Source organism: Eulemur rufifrons, chromosome 9, assembly GCF_041146395.1.
Source record: "Eulemur rufifrons isolate Redbay chromosome 9, OSU_ERuf_1, whole genome shotgun sequence".
NCBI lineage: Eukaryota > Metazoa > Chordata > Mammalia > Primates > Lemuridae > Eulemur > Eulemur rufifrons.
The window spans coordinates 2026311-2045554 of NC_090991.1; positions in this window are offsets into that span (position 1 = coordinate 2026311).

Below are 19244 nucleotides of genomic sequence, written 5' to 3' on the forward strand. Positions count from 1 at the left end.
GCCCACTGAGACAAAACCTCTGGGGCTTGGAGCCCAGAAATCTGTGTCTGAACGTGCGCTCCAGGGGCATCTGTTGCGTGCGTGAGCTTGAGAGCCACTCTTCTGTACCAAGCTGGCTGCTGATGTGGTGTTCTGCGGTGTGTGTTTCACCCACTAGACCGCAGGCTCCCTGAAGTCAGGACTCCGCCTCACTCCTCCCTGAGTGCGACACTGCCGCGGAAACATAGCGGTAGTAACAGCCGGCATTTATTGGACTCTTTATGTCGGACACTGTGCTAAACCTTCACGTGCTTTATCTCATTGAGTTCTCAGAATAGAATAACCCCGTGAGGCTGGTACTATTACTGCCTGCCTCTTACAGATGAGAACACCGTGGCTCACACGGGTGAAGGAGCTTGCTCCAAATCCAGTGCGTTGCATGAGGAAGCTGCGATGCAAACCGGAGGACCTGACTCCAGAGCCCAAGCTCTTACCCAGTGGGCTGCCCTCTCAGTACATGCTTGGTGAATAGACTGTAACCGTCCAGACCTTTCCATGCACCTATGGAGCAAAAGTCTAAACTGTAATGTACACACACACAGCTGCTTGTGGGGGTAGAGAAGGCTTGGAGGTCTTTCAGGAAGGAAGGCATCATTTTCTTAAGGAAGCAAAAAGCATTCTTGAGCTCCCTTAATTTCTTTCCTGATAGATCTGTTATCTTGACCTCCTGTTCAGGGATGGGGCCAAATCTACTCAGTCCTGTTGGGTCCAGGGTGCTTGAATGTGTTGAGTTCCTGCACCGCAAGGTGCGGCTTTCTGGGGAGTCAGGGAAGCGGGTGAGTAGGGATGGGGAGTGTCTGTGGGTTAGGACTCCAGTAGAGATGCTTGAATTCAAATCTTTTGGTCCAGGTCATGATTGTGCTGCTTAGAATCAATGTCACGTTAAATATAGGCCATGTACCCTCTCAGGGCTTGGCTTCTTCGACTGTGAAATGGGGATGGTGAGAATAGCTGTGTGGTTTGTGTGCAGCTCAAATGAGACTAGGCTGGGAGAGTGCTTGATGACAGAAAGGGCTGTCTGGAAAGCTCAGCGTTCTTTGCTGCGACCACTGGGGCGTTGCAGTGTAGAGACGGGACTGAAGAGATGCCCACCGTTCTTGATTCTCAATGTGAGATTCTTTTCTGCCTGAACTTCCTTCCCTAGAACACATGTGCGTGATTTCCCAGCACTTGCCACAGACGCTGGCTTAGTCCTCTGAGGCTGGGAAGGAGTTTGTGGTCCTCTTGTAGCAGGGACTCTCTAACCAGAAAGGGCCCTGAGCCCCCCGGAGACCAGTAGCAGAGACCCCCTTAGGACCTGATGCGATTCTTCTGCATCTCAGACCTCAAGACAACGGCATTTTGCAGCCTGGATCTGTGGAATCCCATTTGATGTCCGGGTTTCCGCCAGGGAGCAGCCTCGACCCTCCTCCTCACAGATCCCTCTTCAGGCACCAAAGGCCTTTCCAAAATGTCTTCACCTTTCGCGTGACACCAGCACTCAAATCCCCCAGTCCAAACACATGAGAAAGAAATCCCTTTCCGCCAGGTTTTGCCTGTGCCCCGGCAGCGCAAAGCCAGGATAAAATTTCGAGGCGGGGCGCCTGCGTGTGTAATTGCTTCCTGAGAGGAAGACCACGAGAGCCTGTTCCAAATGAGGTGTTAATGATGAGCGCCACAGGATTTGTTACTGTGGCAAAGCCCATCTGGATTGCCTATATTAGGTTGCTTTTTATGTGGCTGTGGCCCTTAATGGAGTCCCTTCTCTTTTTGTTAGGGAGCATCCCACCACAGAACCCAAAACCAAAACCAGAAACACTCCTGCCCTTTTTGCTCGGCTAAATAGCTGTGATTATGCTTTTAATAGTTTAGCCACTGTGTCTTTCAGACCCGTGATCACATCGAGGGAGGGGTTTCCTTACAGGAAAGGAACTTGAACCTTTGTTAGTGGATGCATTGCTCTAAGCAGCAAGTATTGAGCTATCAATGAGGAATCAGAATATCTGGTGTTTAGTGTGAAATCTAAAGTTTAGAGGAGACTAAGTAACTTTAACAAAGTTCTGGAAGATCTAGGAGTAGTAGGTTTTTCATCTGTTAAATAGGCTTTATAATACCTTTCCGATCTCATATTATCTTTCCAAAAATTCGCTGAGGTGATATCTTAGACCCCAAAAATGATAGCATTAAAAGAAACCATAGTTAGAGTTTAGGTCCAACCACCTCATTTTAGGAACAAGAAGACAGAGCTCAAAGAGGCGAACATCCTGCCCAAGGACACAGGATTGCTAAGTGGGGGAATAAGGAAGAGCCCAGAACTTCCAACTTTGAGGGGGATGGATGGATGTTAATTCTAACTGTGGCTAAAATAGGATTTTGCTCATTCACAATCTTTCCCTTTGCAAATGACTCCAGTCTCATTTTCCTAAGCAGCAAAGCCATTTGGCTGATGCGGAGTGTGGCTGGGGCCCTGGTATTCTCCTCTGACTTAGACACTTGTCCCACCTCTGTTCTTGTCCCATAAGCCCAGCAAACAAGCCATCTTGTTGATGACAGACACGGTCTCAGTGCTCCTAGACATCCGGGGAAAGCATCTTTGTCTCCGTCTCTCTCCAAGAGGAAACCAGCGCCTGGAATTCAATAGATGTAAGTTGAACTGGTTAAATCCAAGTAAAGCTCTAGATTTTCTTAACCATGATATTTTATTCACTCTTTCCTTTATGAAGACATGCCACAGACTGAATGTTTGTGTCTTCCCCAAATTCATATATTAAATCTTGATGCCTAACGCGATGGTATTAGGAGGTGGAGCCTTTGGGAGGTGACTAGGTCATGAGGATGGAGCCCTCATGAATGGGATTAGTGCCCTCATAAAAGAGGACTGAGGGAGCCCCTTCTCCCGTTCCACCACATGAGGACACAGCAAGACGACCATCCACAGGAAGTGGGCCCTCATCAGACACCAAATCTGATAGTGCCTTGATCTTGAACTTCCCAGCCTCCAGAACTGTAAGAAATAAATTGTTGTTGTTTATTTTATTTTATTTTTTTGAGACAGAGTGCTACTCTGGCCCTCTGAGTAGAGTGCAGTAGCATCACTGTAGCTCACTACAACCTCAAACACCTGGGCTCAAGCGATCCTCTTGCTTCAGCCTCCCAAGTACTGGGACTACAGGCAGCTCCATGCTGCTGGCGAGTTTTTCCATTTTTAGTAGAGATGGGGTCTTGAGATGTGGGCTCGCTCTTGCTCAGGCTGGTCTCAAACTCCTGAGCTCAGCGGTCCTCCAGCCTCGGCCTCCCAGAGTGCTAGGATTACAGGCGTGGCCACCACACCTGGCCTATGGTTGTAGTTTATAAGCTACCCAGTTTATGGTATTTTGTTACAGTAGCCTGAAAAAACTAAGGCAAATCAAGACAATTAGCTAGAGCAAAAAGGGAAGTTAGAGTTTTCTAGTGGACTTGGGACCTGTTTGAGTGTCTGTGGTACTGTCAGAGAAATGACAGTTTTGATGATGTAGCCCTCGAAAAAGTAATATTATTGGCCCAAATTTTTAATTCATTTCAGCCAACAGATTGCATAAATAAGTAAGTTCCCTTTATCTTGTTAAAAGGCAGAAAGAGATTTCTAGAATGTTTGCTGTGTGAGGCAAATGGGAGATGTTAATACTTTCTAAATGCTCTTGAGAGAGGCCTGATGTTCATTGGTGTTCATCTGTATTCTAAGAAGGGATTTGGCTGCGGAGCATTGTGGAGAACACAATTGGACATGTTTCATTAAGACTGCACCTCCGTCTTTTAATTAACTTCTTGTTCCTGTCTTTGGTGAAATATTAATTATTTTTTAATCATCACTGGGATGCACTTTAAGGAGAAGCAGCTGGAATCATCCAACCTTAGTTTCATTATACAGATAGGTGTTATAATAATTAACTTAATTAGCTTGTCACTGCTTGCATAAAATATGACTGTATTTGGAGAACAGATATTGCTTTGCTGATCCAAGGTTAATTAAAAAATAGAGCGCGCAAGAGGTCAGGTTAAATGGAGTTGGTGACACCCTGATATCTGGCCAGCGTGATGAGGAATGTTTCCGCAGTGGGCTGGGATCGGAAACCAGCCATGGCAGGGTTCTGAGGCCATCCTTGGGTGTCCACACCTGAAAGAGATGGAGAGTCACCGTCACCAACTCTCGTAGGCTGCAGCCAGTGTGTGGCATTCCCTTCTCTCTGCACCAGGAGTTCTTCCTCTGGACTCCTGAACAGAGGGGAAGATCAATGAGACACTTTATTTAACGGGAAGATGGTTCTTTGTCATCTCTTGATATCTGGATATACCTAAATGCAAGGTGACAAAACCAGGAAAGAAGTCCTGAATACTTTCTCTGTGCTCGGTACTGAGCTAAGTGATTCATAGGTAGTGAGTCACTTAGTCCTCACAACAATCCTATGAGGCAAATAATTTTTTGATTTTTTTAAAAACCCATGGCTCATCTTCTAAACTATGAGGCAAATAGTATTATTCCTATTTTACAGTTGAGGAAACTGAGGCCCAGAGAGATTAAATAATTCATCCAAGGTTACGTGGCTATTTAGTGGAAGAGCCAGGATTTAAATGTAGGCTCCAGAAGCTAACTCTCAACCACTGCCCCTCCATAATTGCTTTTGGGTGGGATTGGATGGAATATTACTATACTATGCTACCAAGTCATACCAGTGACAAAAATAAATAATGTTATTCCCGGGGAAAGGAGACCTTCCGAAATGCAGACTCACTCTTCTGATACCAGGATCCCTTGAAATCAGAAAACTGACACTAAACCAGAATGTTTAATCCTAATAAAAATGCCAGGGAGTTGGCCTGGGTCTGGAAGAATAATTCTGCTCATTTCCTTGTCAATAGGTGGGTGTGTTTAATGTTTATAACTGTTTTTGTTTTGTTTTGTAATTACACAGCGGTTCATTAAAGGTTGATTTGGTTCCTCGATCAGTCAAGCCTTCTAACAACTCATTTGGAAGAGGAAATGTGCCGCACAGAGAAATTCACAGCGTTGGACACACGAGATAAGAGCACGCCACAGACCTTGCATATAGCTCATCTAATAAGGGTTGGGCTGTCTGGAAAATAATGGAATACCAAACCGAGGTGAGTACGAAATAGTGCAAGATGTTGGCATCAGCCCTCAATGGTTGACTTTGCTCTTCGGTGATCGAAAGGACATTTCGTATTCAACAGATGCGACCTGCGTTATGGGCTGAGATGGAGGATGATCGACCTGGAAGGTCGGTCCACACTTCTGAGAAAATAATCTCAAAATCATTTGCTCTTATTCCTCATGGACGCCTGGGTTTGATTTCACATGATGGTTTACTGACTCTCTCAACTGGAATGACTGAGATCTATTTTAAACTTAACTATTTGCTCAACGTTGCTATTCTTTAACTTAAGGCTGTTATTAATTTGCCCTAGAGAGATGTGTGGTTTGGACCGGATCGTGCTGATGTGGTTTGTCATCTGTGATGCTAAATGCAGGACAGAAGCTTGGCAAGGAGGAAAACGAGAGTGGTACCAAAAAGTCAGTGAAGATTACCGTGGCTGTGCGTGATGGGTCATGTGCTGCTACTGTCTGGATCAGGACTCCTCTGTGTCCCTCCACCAGTCACGATGAGGCTCATCGTCCCATGTCTGCTTCTTCCTGTCCCACCACTAATTGGTTCATGCTTTCCCTTGATTCTTCCTATCCTTTCTCTATCGCATAGCTTTTGTTCACTCGTAGTGTCTTTATAACTTCAGCTAATGGCTACAACTGTGCCTCAGTTTACCTATCACTTCTAATGGCATATTTCTTGATGCATAGAATCTGGCCCAACTCACATTTTTGTGGCAGTCCCCTCTCGGGTTGCTGGCCAGTTTGTGTGTGGGCTGTCTTTAGTTCCCTTGCTCACTCCAGGTCTGATTGGCTGTTACTGGATGTGGGAGAGTCACCTGGTCTATATGGCGCTGCATCTTCACGGGACAGTTTCTCTTGGATGGGGCTGTGGGCTTGGAGGCACCATGGTGATCCTGTGTAGGATAATATTTCACAATTGGTAAACCTTATAAGATAGAATATAATAAAATGATACATTTTGTTTAAGAAACAACATATAAGTGCCAAGGCCTGTGAGGTCTGGTAGTTTATCCTACTTGCAAGCTATTGAGCTAACCTGTCACTATTTCTTAGGTGTTGGCATTAGACATGAGACTCCTGGGTCAGAGACAAAGGACTTTTTTACAGCGGAGCAGACGGCATGGACTTCCTGTTTCTGTGAGTTCAGTGTGACTCCCGAGTCCCATGGGGGGTGACGCAGATGAGCCTAGGTGGATGCCTTCACAAACAGTGGGTTGCGTTACAGAAGAGGAACACATTCACTGTCTTTTTTTTTTTTTTTTTTTTTAAATAATGGTGATCAGCATGCCTGCTTTTTGGCAGGGGGAGATGGTTCAAGGTTACATGTTACAAACACAACCCTGTAAAACAGACCAGGTAAAGAGTGGTCAGGATCTTGCATTCTTGGCATACCCAGGTAGAGCATGCAGGGACATTCGGGGCCCATGGTGGAGGTGGATTGCCTCTCCCAAAAAGACATTGCTCAGTCCATGCAGAAATAACAGAGAATGCAGTTGGAAAATAAGAAGGATATAAAAATTCCTACTTTCTATCACAAAGTATTCCTAGAAACTTCACCATTATAAGATTTAAAAGTTAAAGAGTTCCCATCTTCTTCCCACTGTCATGCCTGCTTACCTTCTTTTTGAGCAAAAACAGTTTGGCTAACCATTTAATATAAGACTGCAATTACCACTTGTGGCTGGCATGCTGTCAAAATTCAAGTTTGTCTGGGGGATGGCTTCAACTTTCCTGGCATTAACGCAGAGGCTGAGAGAGGATGCGATGGGTCATTGCAACAATGCAATGAGAGCTAACTTGATGGCCTTTCTTGAGGCAGGTAGTGCACGTCACACACACCCCTGAGCACGGTGGGTCTCACTATACCACTGGGGCTCCAGCCTTGATGTCCCCAAGGCAGCAGGCAAACCCATCCACCTCAACTGCAACCTGAAAACTGACTTCCCGTCTAGGTAGCTACTTCCACCTTCATCTATGATCACAGCCTCAGTTCTTCTGGGTGGTTTGTCAGTCTTTCATGGACCTCTTGGTGATTCAGGGTTCACAGATCCTCTGCCTTTGTTGGAAGACAGGCCACTTTCTTGGGATTGTTTTCACAGGCACATGTGAGAAGCTATCCTGATGACAGTGGCTTCCCTGCTGCCGACTGCACACACCAGGCAGTGTGCTAAATGTGCTTTCATTTTCACAGCCACCCTATGAAGGAGGTAGTTTTGTTATCCCCATTTTATAGTTGGGGGAACCGATACTTACAGAGGCTGAGGCATTTTCTAAAGTCATACAACTAGTTAAGTGGTAAAGCCAAGCTTTGAAGCCAGTGCTAGAGGCTGACCAAGCTCTTCCCCTTGTACGTTCTCAGACCTGGGCTGCCTTCGGATTCTTGGGGCTTTCCTGCTGCCGGCTGAGTGGAGCGGCAGCGCCATGTTGGGGAAAGAGCACGGTGTTAGGGTCGGGTGACCCGGGCATCGGCATCGTGATCCCAGTGCCATGTTGGGGAAAGAGCACGGTGTTAGGGTCGGGTGACCCGGGCATCGGCGCCGTGATCCCAGTGTACCAGCTTACATTAACACCTCACCTAGCGAACAAGTGCCACTTTGCAGGTCAGGAAACTAACACAATATGGCTCTTCCTACTTCACAGGGTTATTGAGACATTCAAATGTACATGCAAGTGCTTTGTAAACAACGAAGTGGTCGGCAAACAGAAGGGATTGTTCTATATGTCTAAAAATACAGACCCTATCTTCAATTGAGGTTATGCTATCACTGATCAACCAGACAACAAGCTTTCATTTCCAGGGCCTTTCTTTTGATGCAGTTGAGATCAATGAGTGATGCCTGTTCTGTGTTGAGAAGGATACTGAAGCCTCATTGAACTCAATAGATAGGAGTACTGTGACCAATAAATGCAACAGTTGGGGGAAAGGAGAGGGATTATGTCCATACTGTTCTTATTCTATGCTGCCCTTGAGGTGAAGCAGAGAAAGTTGAAGACAAAAGGCGTACGACATGATGGTCCTCATGAACCGCAGAGGAGCCCCCAGGTGTGGGCCTCTCGGAGAACTTCTTCTGTGGCGGTTCCTGCAGTATCAGAGGAGTTCTTAAGTACCTTGAACTGCCATAGGGGGAGGATTAGTTCTCCCACTGTTCCAGCAGCTTGGATAATTTTTCATCCTTGAGTGATGCCTGGGCCTGACTCCTGGGACAGAGAACTAGGCTGGGAGCCATAATGGGAAGCCAGTCTCTCTGGACTGGGGCACAGGACGAGATGAGAAGCCTTGGCAGTGGATGAGGGATGGGTGCCGAGTGGGAGCAGGCACGGCCGACCCCAGAACTTGGCAGTGGGTGAGGGACAGGTGCCGAATGGGAGCAGGCACGGCCGACCCCAGAACTTGCAGCGTGGCTTCTACTAAAGCCAGGCCTCTGCCCCATCATTCATACAGGTTGTTCTAAAGTCTCTGCCCATCAGTTAAGAAAACTGTTAGGAAAATAGCATTGACCAAAGTCCAGGGCCATGGCTCTGGAGAAGTGATCCTTGGTGTGTCGAGATGTGAGCCTCTGACATCTGGAATGGTCCTTGGGAAAAAAATTTAGGAATCCAATTAAATATGACTGTCTGGGTGGTCAGGGAAACCCATCAGGGACCTTTGTGACAGGCCCACAGTTTTCACTGCTCTCCACACAGACAAGCATTTTCAAAGCAGTTTGTAACATGTTGAACTCCCTTTTAAAAAATAATCGCCTTCTTGTTTAAACAAATTTTGACATTTAAACAACCATAGTCCTGCTTCTCAGGGATAATCATTGCTTACATTTTGGGTGTACATCTTTCCAATATTATTATTGTACATATATATGCAGATAAAACATGTTCATACAATAGATCTGCACAGTACAATATGGTAGCCAACAGCCATATGTAGCTATGCAAATTAGGACTAATCAACATCAAAATCAAGATCAAAATTCCTTCCCTGAGTTGCACTAGCCACACTTCAGGTGCTCAAACACTGCATGTGGCTGTTGGGAAGTACAGATACAAGCATTTTCATCAACACAGAAAGCCCTACTCAGCAGTGCCCACTACGGCTGCAGTCCTATAATCTTTTCTTGCTGATTGTGAACATCATTCCACGTCATAAAATATGATCATATAGTATCATTTTTAATGACTTCATGGTATTCCATTGTGCACATCTACAATCACTTTTTATTTTTTATTTTATTTATTTTATTTTATTTATTTTTTTTTGAGACAGAGTCTCACTCTGTTGCCCAGGCTAGAGTGAGTGCCGTGGCGTCAGCCTAGCTCACAGCAACTTCAAACTCCTGAGCTCAAGCGATCCTCCTGTCTCAGACTCCCGAGTAGCTGGGACTACAGGCATGCGCCACCATGCCCGGCTAATTTTTTCTATATATATTTTTAGCTGTCCATATAATTTCTTTCTATTTTTAGTAGAGATGGGGTCTCGCTCTTGCTCAGGCTGGTCTCGAACTCCTGAGCTCAAACGATCCGCCCACCTCGGCCTCCCAGAGTGCTAGGATTACAGGCGTGAGCCACCGCGCCCGGGCTACAATCACTTTTTAAACCATTTGTCTAAAGTTGGAAATTCAAATTATTTCCAGTTTCTTACTACTATAACAATGATTCAATAAACTTTCTAAAACATAAATGTTTATTTGCATGTATGCTTAATTTCTTATTATTACTTCTGGAGTAGATTGCACAATTTTTAAGCATTTTCCATTCCTAGTACAAAGTTACCTTCCAGAAAGATTTCAAAGATTTACACTCCTTACAAGTGGAGTATGAAAGTGCCTCCTACCCTAATCTAGCCAGCAATGTAGAAAATTGTGGCCAATTTGACAATTGAAGCAGCATTATCTAAAGACGTTTTGCTTTGCAGTTATACTGGAATTCTAGTAGGGTTTATAACCTCTTATATTTCTTTTGTGACTTGCTTTTGCTGGTTTTTTTAACTGAAGTATTTATCCCTTTCTAATTGATTCATACAAGATCTTTATATGTGGAGGAATCAAGCCTTTAACCACATAACATAAAAAAGCTTTTTAAAGTCATTTGTTTTTCATTTTTTCAAACTTACAAACATTGTAAAATTGCATTTAGTAAAATCTCTCGGTTTTTTCCTTTCAGATTTCTGCTTTTGGCAAGATACTTTAGCTTTACCCTGCTAAAAATTATATATAAATATTTACTGTTTTATGGTTTACTTTTTTTTAACACCTAAAACATTGGTACATCTGGAATTTATTTAGGGTGTGGTATGCATTGGTATTTGCATTTACTTTCTAAATGGTTAAACTAGTTTTTTCCAAACCATTTGTTGAATTATTTATTCTTTTTCTACTGATTTTAAATTTTATTGTTACAGAATACTACATTTACATATTTACTTGGGTGTGCTTTTATATTTCCTATTCTATTTTTTGATTGTATTTCTAATTTGGTACAAGTAACATATTGCTTTAATTTTTATACTATATATTACATGTTAATATTGGTACAGTAAATCCTTTCTGTGACGCTTCTTTTACAAAATATTTTTGGTTTTTCTAGTTTGTATGTTCTCCCATATGAATGTTAAAATCATTTTGTAAAATTTCATAAAATAGTCCTGTCAGAGGTTTTACTGGCATTGTTAAATGTGAAAGTAAATTTGCGAAAAATTGATTTTTATCAATATTAAATCTCATCAGAAATGTAGTATGTGTTTTTGTTTATTTTCATTCTTTTATGTCTCTTAGTAAAATTTTCCAGTTGTTTTCTTCATCTAAGCCCTGAATATTACTTATGAATTTCACTCTCACTTTGCCAAAAATATGGATAAGTTTTCATCACCAAGACATACCTGGCCTTGACTTCTGGGAAGGAGAAATTAGTCTAGGAGCCATAATAGCAAATTCCTTGGATGGAGGGAGATTTGATATAATATTTAAAAAAAATTTTATTGTTATTCTAAATGGGATCTTTAAGTGCCTTTGTATTTCTGAACATACTGGGAATATGTATACAAGGTATAATTGTTAGATATTTATTTTATAATTAACTTTAATAGTTTTGTATATTTATATTAGTTATAATAGTTTTTAGGTTGGCTATCTTGGGCTTTGCAAAGAGAAAATCATACTATTTTCAAGAAATATTTGTCATTATTTAGAATTTTTACTATTTTTATGGATCAAGATAGAGTAGTGCTGAAAAGCATAGATATTTGAGACAGACAGATCTGGGCTAAATTCCAACTGCCCCACCTACTAACTTGAACCTTTTTCAATTTACCCAATGTCTGAGGCTCAGTTTCCTCAAAGAGGAATAATAATGCCTACTTTATAGGGATCTTGTGAGGATTAAATGAAATATCGCCCGTAAAGCACATAGCCAAGTGCCTGGCACATACGGCTGCTATTATTGCTTGTCTGATTGCATTGGCTGGGACTCCCAGAACGTTGGATAATGATGGTAATTGCGGACATCTAGGCTTTAATAGTAAGGGATTCATTTCTAAATGGAAATACCAGGTGCTGTTGATGAGGATGACGATGATGACGACTAACATTTATTAAGCCTTTGTGCCCCATTCAACACATACATCATAAAACAATTGCAGGAAATTACCCCAGCATCTTGCAACCTTGCTCATGATCATATTGCTTTTATTCACTCATTCCATCATTCAATTAATTCATTTGCAATCGTTTGTTGAGCATGCATAGGGGCTTTTAAGTAATAGGCCCCGATTCCTACTGGAGTCATTTTGGATGTGGTGTTACTTACATGGTGAAGAGGGAGGAAGCAGATACGTAAACAGACAATGAAAGGTAATTGCATTGAGGGTCCATGCATGAACCACTACAGAGCCACGTACGTGCATAGATTAGGGCACCAACCATTCACCATGATCCCCCCTGTCCATTAAGCCTGGACTCTCTGGCCTCACTGAAAGCAAAGAGTGAGGTTGAGGGTTTGCAGTGGGCTGAAAAATGGGCTGACCTTTCTCTGATGAAAGGTCCTTCATTCATTCAACCATCATTTACTGGTGCTAGTAATGGCAAGATGAATAAGGTCTGGCTCTTGCCCTTGTGTCATTCACAGCTGAGAAAAACAGGCGTGTGAGGGGTATCATTCCAGAACATACACATGATCATATGAATCACAGAGAGAGAAGTGCTGGTGCAGGAAGGCAGGGGACTTGAGGGCCTGTTTGGGGCTGGGGGATGCGGGGCTGTAGAGGCCGTGGGAGTTAGGACTGGCCTCACAGAGCTCTGATGCTTAAGGAGTCATGAGAGATTGGCAAGAGTTTTCTAGGTGGGCAGGAAGGCACATGCTGGTGGTGGGAACAGCCTATACAAAGACACAGAGGCATGTGGGAGCAGACTGCTTAACCTGCCAATGAATAGGCTGTTCTTCTATAGTGACGATGAACTGAACATAGGTGGACTTTGTCATTGAATTCGATTTGCAGTAGCCCAGCTACAAATTAGAGCTTACCTTGAATGGTCCAATGAGGCCAGCAGGATAGGTAAGGGGAACAACTGTGCCTTGTTAATATTCATAGCCCAGATATTTACCAGAACAAAACAAAAAAAGTAAACATAGCTTTAGCCGGGAAAAGATTGGGGACCACACGAGGAACTGAAAGAATCTTACTGCCTTTGGGTAAAAACAAAAGAGGAATCCACTTCTTTCAAATCAGCTCAGTCTCTCCACCTCTCCTTCCATTCTTGTCCTTCTCTCCTCCCAGACTGCCACCCGGCAGCACGCTTCTTACAACACCGATGAGGAATGGTAGCTAGGCGCATAGGAAGAGATTATCTCTCCCCTAAAATCATATGCAAATGGTATAAATGGGAACGAATCCAGAATTTGGGGATCGATTCCTTTTTCCTTCAGAGCCAGCTTCTCCTCCTTTCTCTCTGCACCCTGCTTCCTGCCAGGTATTTGGGTTTGGCAGTATATTAATGGGTGGAACCCACAGACACAAGGAAGTGATTTTATGGGCTTTCTTCTGGGCTGATGTACAATTTTTAAAAATCCCTTTGATCCTCTGAGATCCCAGCAGCCAAGTCTGGTTAACATCACCAAAAAGCCAGCCGCACCCAGAGCTGTCCTAGGAGCCAGACTTCTCATGTGCCAAGCTGCGGGCAGTTCTGTCTTTTTGCCTGGGATGGAAGCATCTTGAGGGGATTCAAGCAAAGGGAAGCGGAGAGCTGGATAATTAACATGTGACTCTGATTAATATTTACATCCATGCAAAGCATTTTGTACCAAATACATACCAAATAAATCTCTTAAAAATTCCATTGCCATCTTCTTCCATTTTAATCCTCGTTTTCTGTACAGAAATTCTTGATCGTGGGCCTAGTAAGAGCTTAAGACTGATCCGGTTCTGGTCGTCTGAAACTTCATCCTGTTCTCCTGGAATTGCTGGAGGTGTTTGGAATGAGACTGCTTCTGGGGTACGTTGAAGGGTTGTGGGAAATGGATGGAAAACAGAAGGCTAGGGAGAGGAAAGTGAACAGATTTTCCACAGGGAATGCTGGGGAGAGCAACTGCTCCTGCGAGCCGAGGAGAATCATCCTCTAACCTCGCCGGGCCAGTCCCTTAACCTGAGGGTCCCTGCTTTGGCCTTTGATCAGGCCTGTAAGCAGGACATGTGACGGCCTTCTGAGCACTTACAAACGAAGATCACCGTGTTTCAGTCATGGGTGTGTTCCAGACTGACAGGGCTACTTGTCCAGTCTGATCCAGGAAACGCTGGGATCCCAGCATCTTGCTTCATGACTTCACTGAAGTTGAGGAAGGTTTTTGAGCTGTGTATGTACAAAGTCTCTCCGTGTAGATAAGGTAAAAAGTAGAGATTGGGTGACAACACAAGGAGGAGGAATTGCATCTTACTGAGCGCCTGGATCCCAAAGATCATGAGACGAAGAGCAGAGTTAGAAAAACCTGGGAGATTGTCTCTAACGCTGAACCACGGGGTTCGGCGTTATGGGACGTTTTTGCTCACGCCATGTTTGCAGGCAGGTTTAGGCTCATTATGGTTGTAGGTAACACAGTGGAAACACTAAACAATGAAAATAAACTCATCAAATGAGCTCAAAGCATGGGTCAGGAGGTTACGGCTGGGAGCAGTGGAAGCTGATCTTCTGTTTCCTTCTTTCTCTTCCTCCCTGCCTTCTCTCTTTCGTCTTTACAGCACATACGAGTTTAGGAACGCCACACGGGGCTACTGAGAGATTAAATGAGATGAAGGGAAGTGGGGGAGGTAGTATCATTTCACACATTGTTCAGGTGAGGCCTAGGATTTCAGGGAGGTGCAAGATCACATACCTTTTAAGTAGTATTCGTGGGGCAGAATTCAAATCTTAGCTTCCCTTCTGTGCATAGTACGCTGAAGCTCTCTAGACATATTCTTTGAGAATGACAGTGTTTGCTTTTCTGAGCACAAGTGTTCAGTGTGATAAAACGGTGGCTGCAGAGACAGGCACATGCTTGATATATTCTTCCAACCAGGCAGCCGGGCCCGGGAGAAGGCAACGGCTGCTAACAGGTGCTTCTGCAGAGGCAAGCGCATCGAAAAGACCACCAGAGCTGACAGGAAAGCGGTCATAAAATGCATTCAGGCCGCAGATCAAGAACCAGCACTTCAGATGGGCTACCGCATATGCTGAGAATAAAGATCCAGTGCCGAAGACTTAACATTTTAGCAAAAAGGGACTGAGAGAAATCATGTGGTTTACTGCCTCCACCCGTGAACATTTGGGTGTAGAGAAAATGGAGCAGAAAGAACTCATTTGGGCAAGGTTGCTCAGTTAATAATTGGCAGAACTGGCTCCTGTGCCCGGTCCAGAGTTCCCTCCATTCCATCACATCACTCTGCTTCAGATAAATAATAGTAATACTAATCACAGCAGCAGTGACTTACATTTGTGTGGTTCTTTCCAGGTTAAAATTACTTTTATGTTAAAAAGATGCAAAACAAATATTATTTCCACATTACAGATAGGGCACCTGAGGCACAGAGAGTCTGGGTGATGTGCCAAAGGGCACACAGCTAGTGAGTGATAGACCAGAGAGTGATAGAGGAGAGTCTTTTGGCTTCCAGTCTAGTGCTGTTTCCAGAATAGCACCTTGACCTCCAGCACATACTAAGCACCTACCTGACAGGGTCTGTCCCTGTGAAAATCTATTGTAAAGCTTTTTGCTTTTTGTTTTATTTTTTGGTTCTACAGGTAGAGATTGCACTATTAAAATGATAGTATTTAGGGCCTTTGATACATAAGGGCTATTTTATTCTGGAAAATGAATCCTAAAGCTGCGAGGAACTAAAATATTCTATCTGACATGGTCTTCTGCTTTTAAATAAGTGATATATAAATGTCCTGGGGTCTCATCTCCAGAGAACAAATGAAACCTTATAAATGAAAGTGTCAGAGCAAGAAGTAGACATCCTGTCTCCTTTGCAACACACCCCATCTAAGCCTCAGAGCTCTGGGCACAGGGAAAACCATTTATCACATGCTGGCACTGTAGAGAACTCAAAATGCCTTCCTATCATGAAAGAGTGGAAAACGCATTCATCTTGGAGTCAGGGGGTTTGGTTTGAATCTCAGAACAATTACTTAGTGACTGAGGAAACTTAGGCAGTTTTCTTAAACTCCTTAACCTGTGTCTTCATTTTTTTTTTTTTTTTTTTTTTTTTTTTTTTAGAGACAGGGTCTTGCTCAGTTGCCCAGGCTGGAGTGCAATCATAGCTCACTGTAACCTGGAACTCCTGGGCTCAAGTGATCTTCCCAGCTCAGCCTCCCAAGTAACTGTGAATACAGGTGCACACCACAATGCCCAGCTAATTTTTTTATTTTTTGTAGAGACAAAGTCTCACTATGTTGCCCAGGCTGGTCTCAAACTCCTCAAGTTGAGGAGGCTGGCCCCCCTAGCCTGGCCTCAAGTAATCCTCCTGTTTTGGTCTCCCAACGTACTAGGATTATAAGCATGAACCACTTTTTAAAAGGCCTTATCCTTTTAAATTAATAAGTTTTACAGATCTCATAGCTAAAATTTTAAAATCAAAACTATAAAGTCTTTGTGTCTGTCTATATCTTTATGTGTATATGTATATATGTCAGTCTATTCATTGTCTACATGGTACCAAATTAACTTATAAATAAATGCTCATAAATTAAGTAAATAAGCCCAAATAGTTTACAAGTTCACATGATTTTAGTACTCTTTAATATAAATAATACTAGGTTGAAAATTGTTAGTAAAATAAAAAATGACTTCAAATTTTAATTTAGACATTTTCTTGCCCAGGTCTATAGGTCAGATAGGTTTATACTGTCTCTTTTAGATGTTTTAAGACCATAAAACTGTCTTTATTAGGTCTTTCAATTGTGAAACTAAATCTGCTCTCTATCAAAGAGTAAAGTTTTTTGCTTTTTGAAATCTTTGAACTATCATTTTTGCTAAATAAATGACTATTATTTTACAATGACATGTAATCCTATTTTGATATTTGACAAACTTTTCAAAACCAAATTTTAAACTCTAGTTTCAATCTTTTTGATCTCAAGTTAACTTTTTGAATATTAGGGCCCCTGGAAGTCCAAGAGAGACTTATCAGTCTTATTTGGTATGGTAAAATCGCTTGGGAAGTATTGTCAAATAAGAAATGGTGTTTAACTTTCTTTGAGTTATATTTGTATAAATGCCCTATTAATATATGCTCCAAAATTATATGAGATTCCTAAAATTATGATATGTCTTAGTATACTTGTTTTTGGCCATACTCTCAGCCCATATTCTTTCTGTTAACCTCAAGATGGCATATAAGCTTCTACCCCACCCCAGTTCCAGAGGGAGGGGGAGGGGAAAGAAGAAAAAGGGAGAGAGAATAGAAAATAATGGAAGCAGGGTCAGAGAAATGTAAAACTGCTTGCTTTGCAGATGCAGGAAGGCCCTGAGACCCAAGGAATCCAGGGAGCTTCTGGAAGAGAGAAAAGACAAGGAAATGGATTATTTCCTAGAACCTCCAGAAAGAGATACAGACCTACTGATACCTTGGTTTTAGCCTGATAAAACCCATGTTGGACTTCCGACCTGTAGAACTATAAGATAATACATTTGTGTTGTTTTAAGTCACTAAGTTTGTGGTTATTTGTTACAGCATGTTATGGCCACCCCTCAGAGACAGGGTGGACCCCCACCCAAAACTTGGTTCAGATGTTGAGAATAATGATCTCACACACACACATACACACACACATATGCACACCAAAAGGGTGTGACAAAGTTTGTTACTTTCAGGGTGGCTCCCAAGCAGGTCCAAAAATGGCCTGAGAAAGCAGAGAAAGAAGACTTGCTTGGGAGTTTTATGGTAGTTAGGAGGGGGACAGGGAGAAGATTCCCATGCATGGTTTGATTTTTTCCAATGGCTGCAAGGGAGAGAACACCCAGGCTTTCTTAGCAGCTGGCCCAGGTGTGGGGAAGACAAGGAATGAGGTAGAGTGAGGCTTAAATACTGTCAGTAGTCTACATCAAAAAATGGAGTCGGACCCTTTATTATACAGCAAAAACGGAAAACCAGTACACCAATCTTCCTCGAGCTTGCTCTAAGCACAAGCCATCCATCCATCCAATATTGTATTATGTATCCACTGCGTGTCAGGCGCAGTGCTAGAGATTGTGGATGCAGTGATGGCCATGAAATAGTTTTTTCTCTTGTACTGACAGTCTAGGAGGAGTGAACATTGAATTGGTTTATAATTATTTACTTGCCAAGTATCACAATTGTGGTATATGGAGAAGGCTAAGAGAGAACAATAGAGAGAAGGACTTTTCTTCTTAGGAGTTTTAGGAGAATTTTCACTGAGAAGGTGATAGTTGGCACAGCTCTTGAAAAATGACCAGGAGTTCAACAAGCAGCAGTAGAGGTTAAAGAACTCTAGGAGAAGAGAACACCGTAGCCAAGGATGTGAGGCCATGCCGTGATACTGTGCTGCAGCGAACGGGCTTAACAACGGAGGATCTTTTTCATCCTCCAATTGCCTGTGAGTTTGGGATTAAGGAATGGAGTTTAGCGAAGCAGTTTGGAAAAAACAAACTGGAATAGGAGGAAAGAGCAGGGTTAAGATGACCAACTGCTGGTTACCTGCATGTTGACCTCAGGTAAGGATGGGAGTTCGTTTGCAGTCTGAAGCCATTGACTCATACCCAGTTCCATACACACGCAGCAAAACATGAGAGACCTCTAAGTGGACAAGACTGGAAAGAAATTGTTTCCAGAAAAGGAAGCCCAGTCCATAACGGAGCCTGACTAACATAGACCATAGTTTCCTTTCCAGTAATGGCCAAGGCAATAACGCACAGAGCTCGTGGGGCTGCAGGACTGCGTTTTGAAGGGGCAGGGGGGGCTGCGGAGGAACAGAGGTGCTCATCGGGATTCAGGGCATGTCTCCCCGCCTTGGGTCCTCCTCTTCGTGACATCCTAGCATCCTAGGACATCGCTGGGCTTTGAACTTCATTCCCCAGCCCAGAAGAGGTCTGGCAGCCTTGGTAGCAGCCGCCACCCGCATGTGGGTGTCAGCCGGGCAAGGCCGGGCTCTTACGGGAACCCAGCGCTAAGGACTGGGTTCTGCCGGAGGGAGGCATTAATTAGTCTTCTTGAACTCCCCCTCCCACCTCCAGCCACATCCTCACTTCTCTTTCCTTCTGTTTCCTATTTTAGATTCAAGGGGATCTTTCGCACATATAACAAGTTCTTGCTTTGAACTTAAAAATACAAATTACGAAAGGGGAAAAAAAGTGTGTTCCAATCTTACTTGAAATGCCCAAATATGATTAGTATTAGACTGTGAAATACCTCTGCTTATCTCTAGGAGCCAGCTGCCGGGAGCATTTTGCGGGATCAGGCTGGTTGTTGTGGTGTGATATTTTTTTTTTAAACAAAACATAAGCCCCAAATGATCCGTGTAGAGCTTCTCCACGCAGCCCGCTTTGTCAAATACTCAATCTTCCCTATTTTTATTTTGTCCTCATTTGG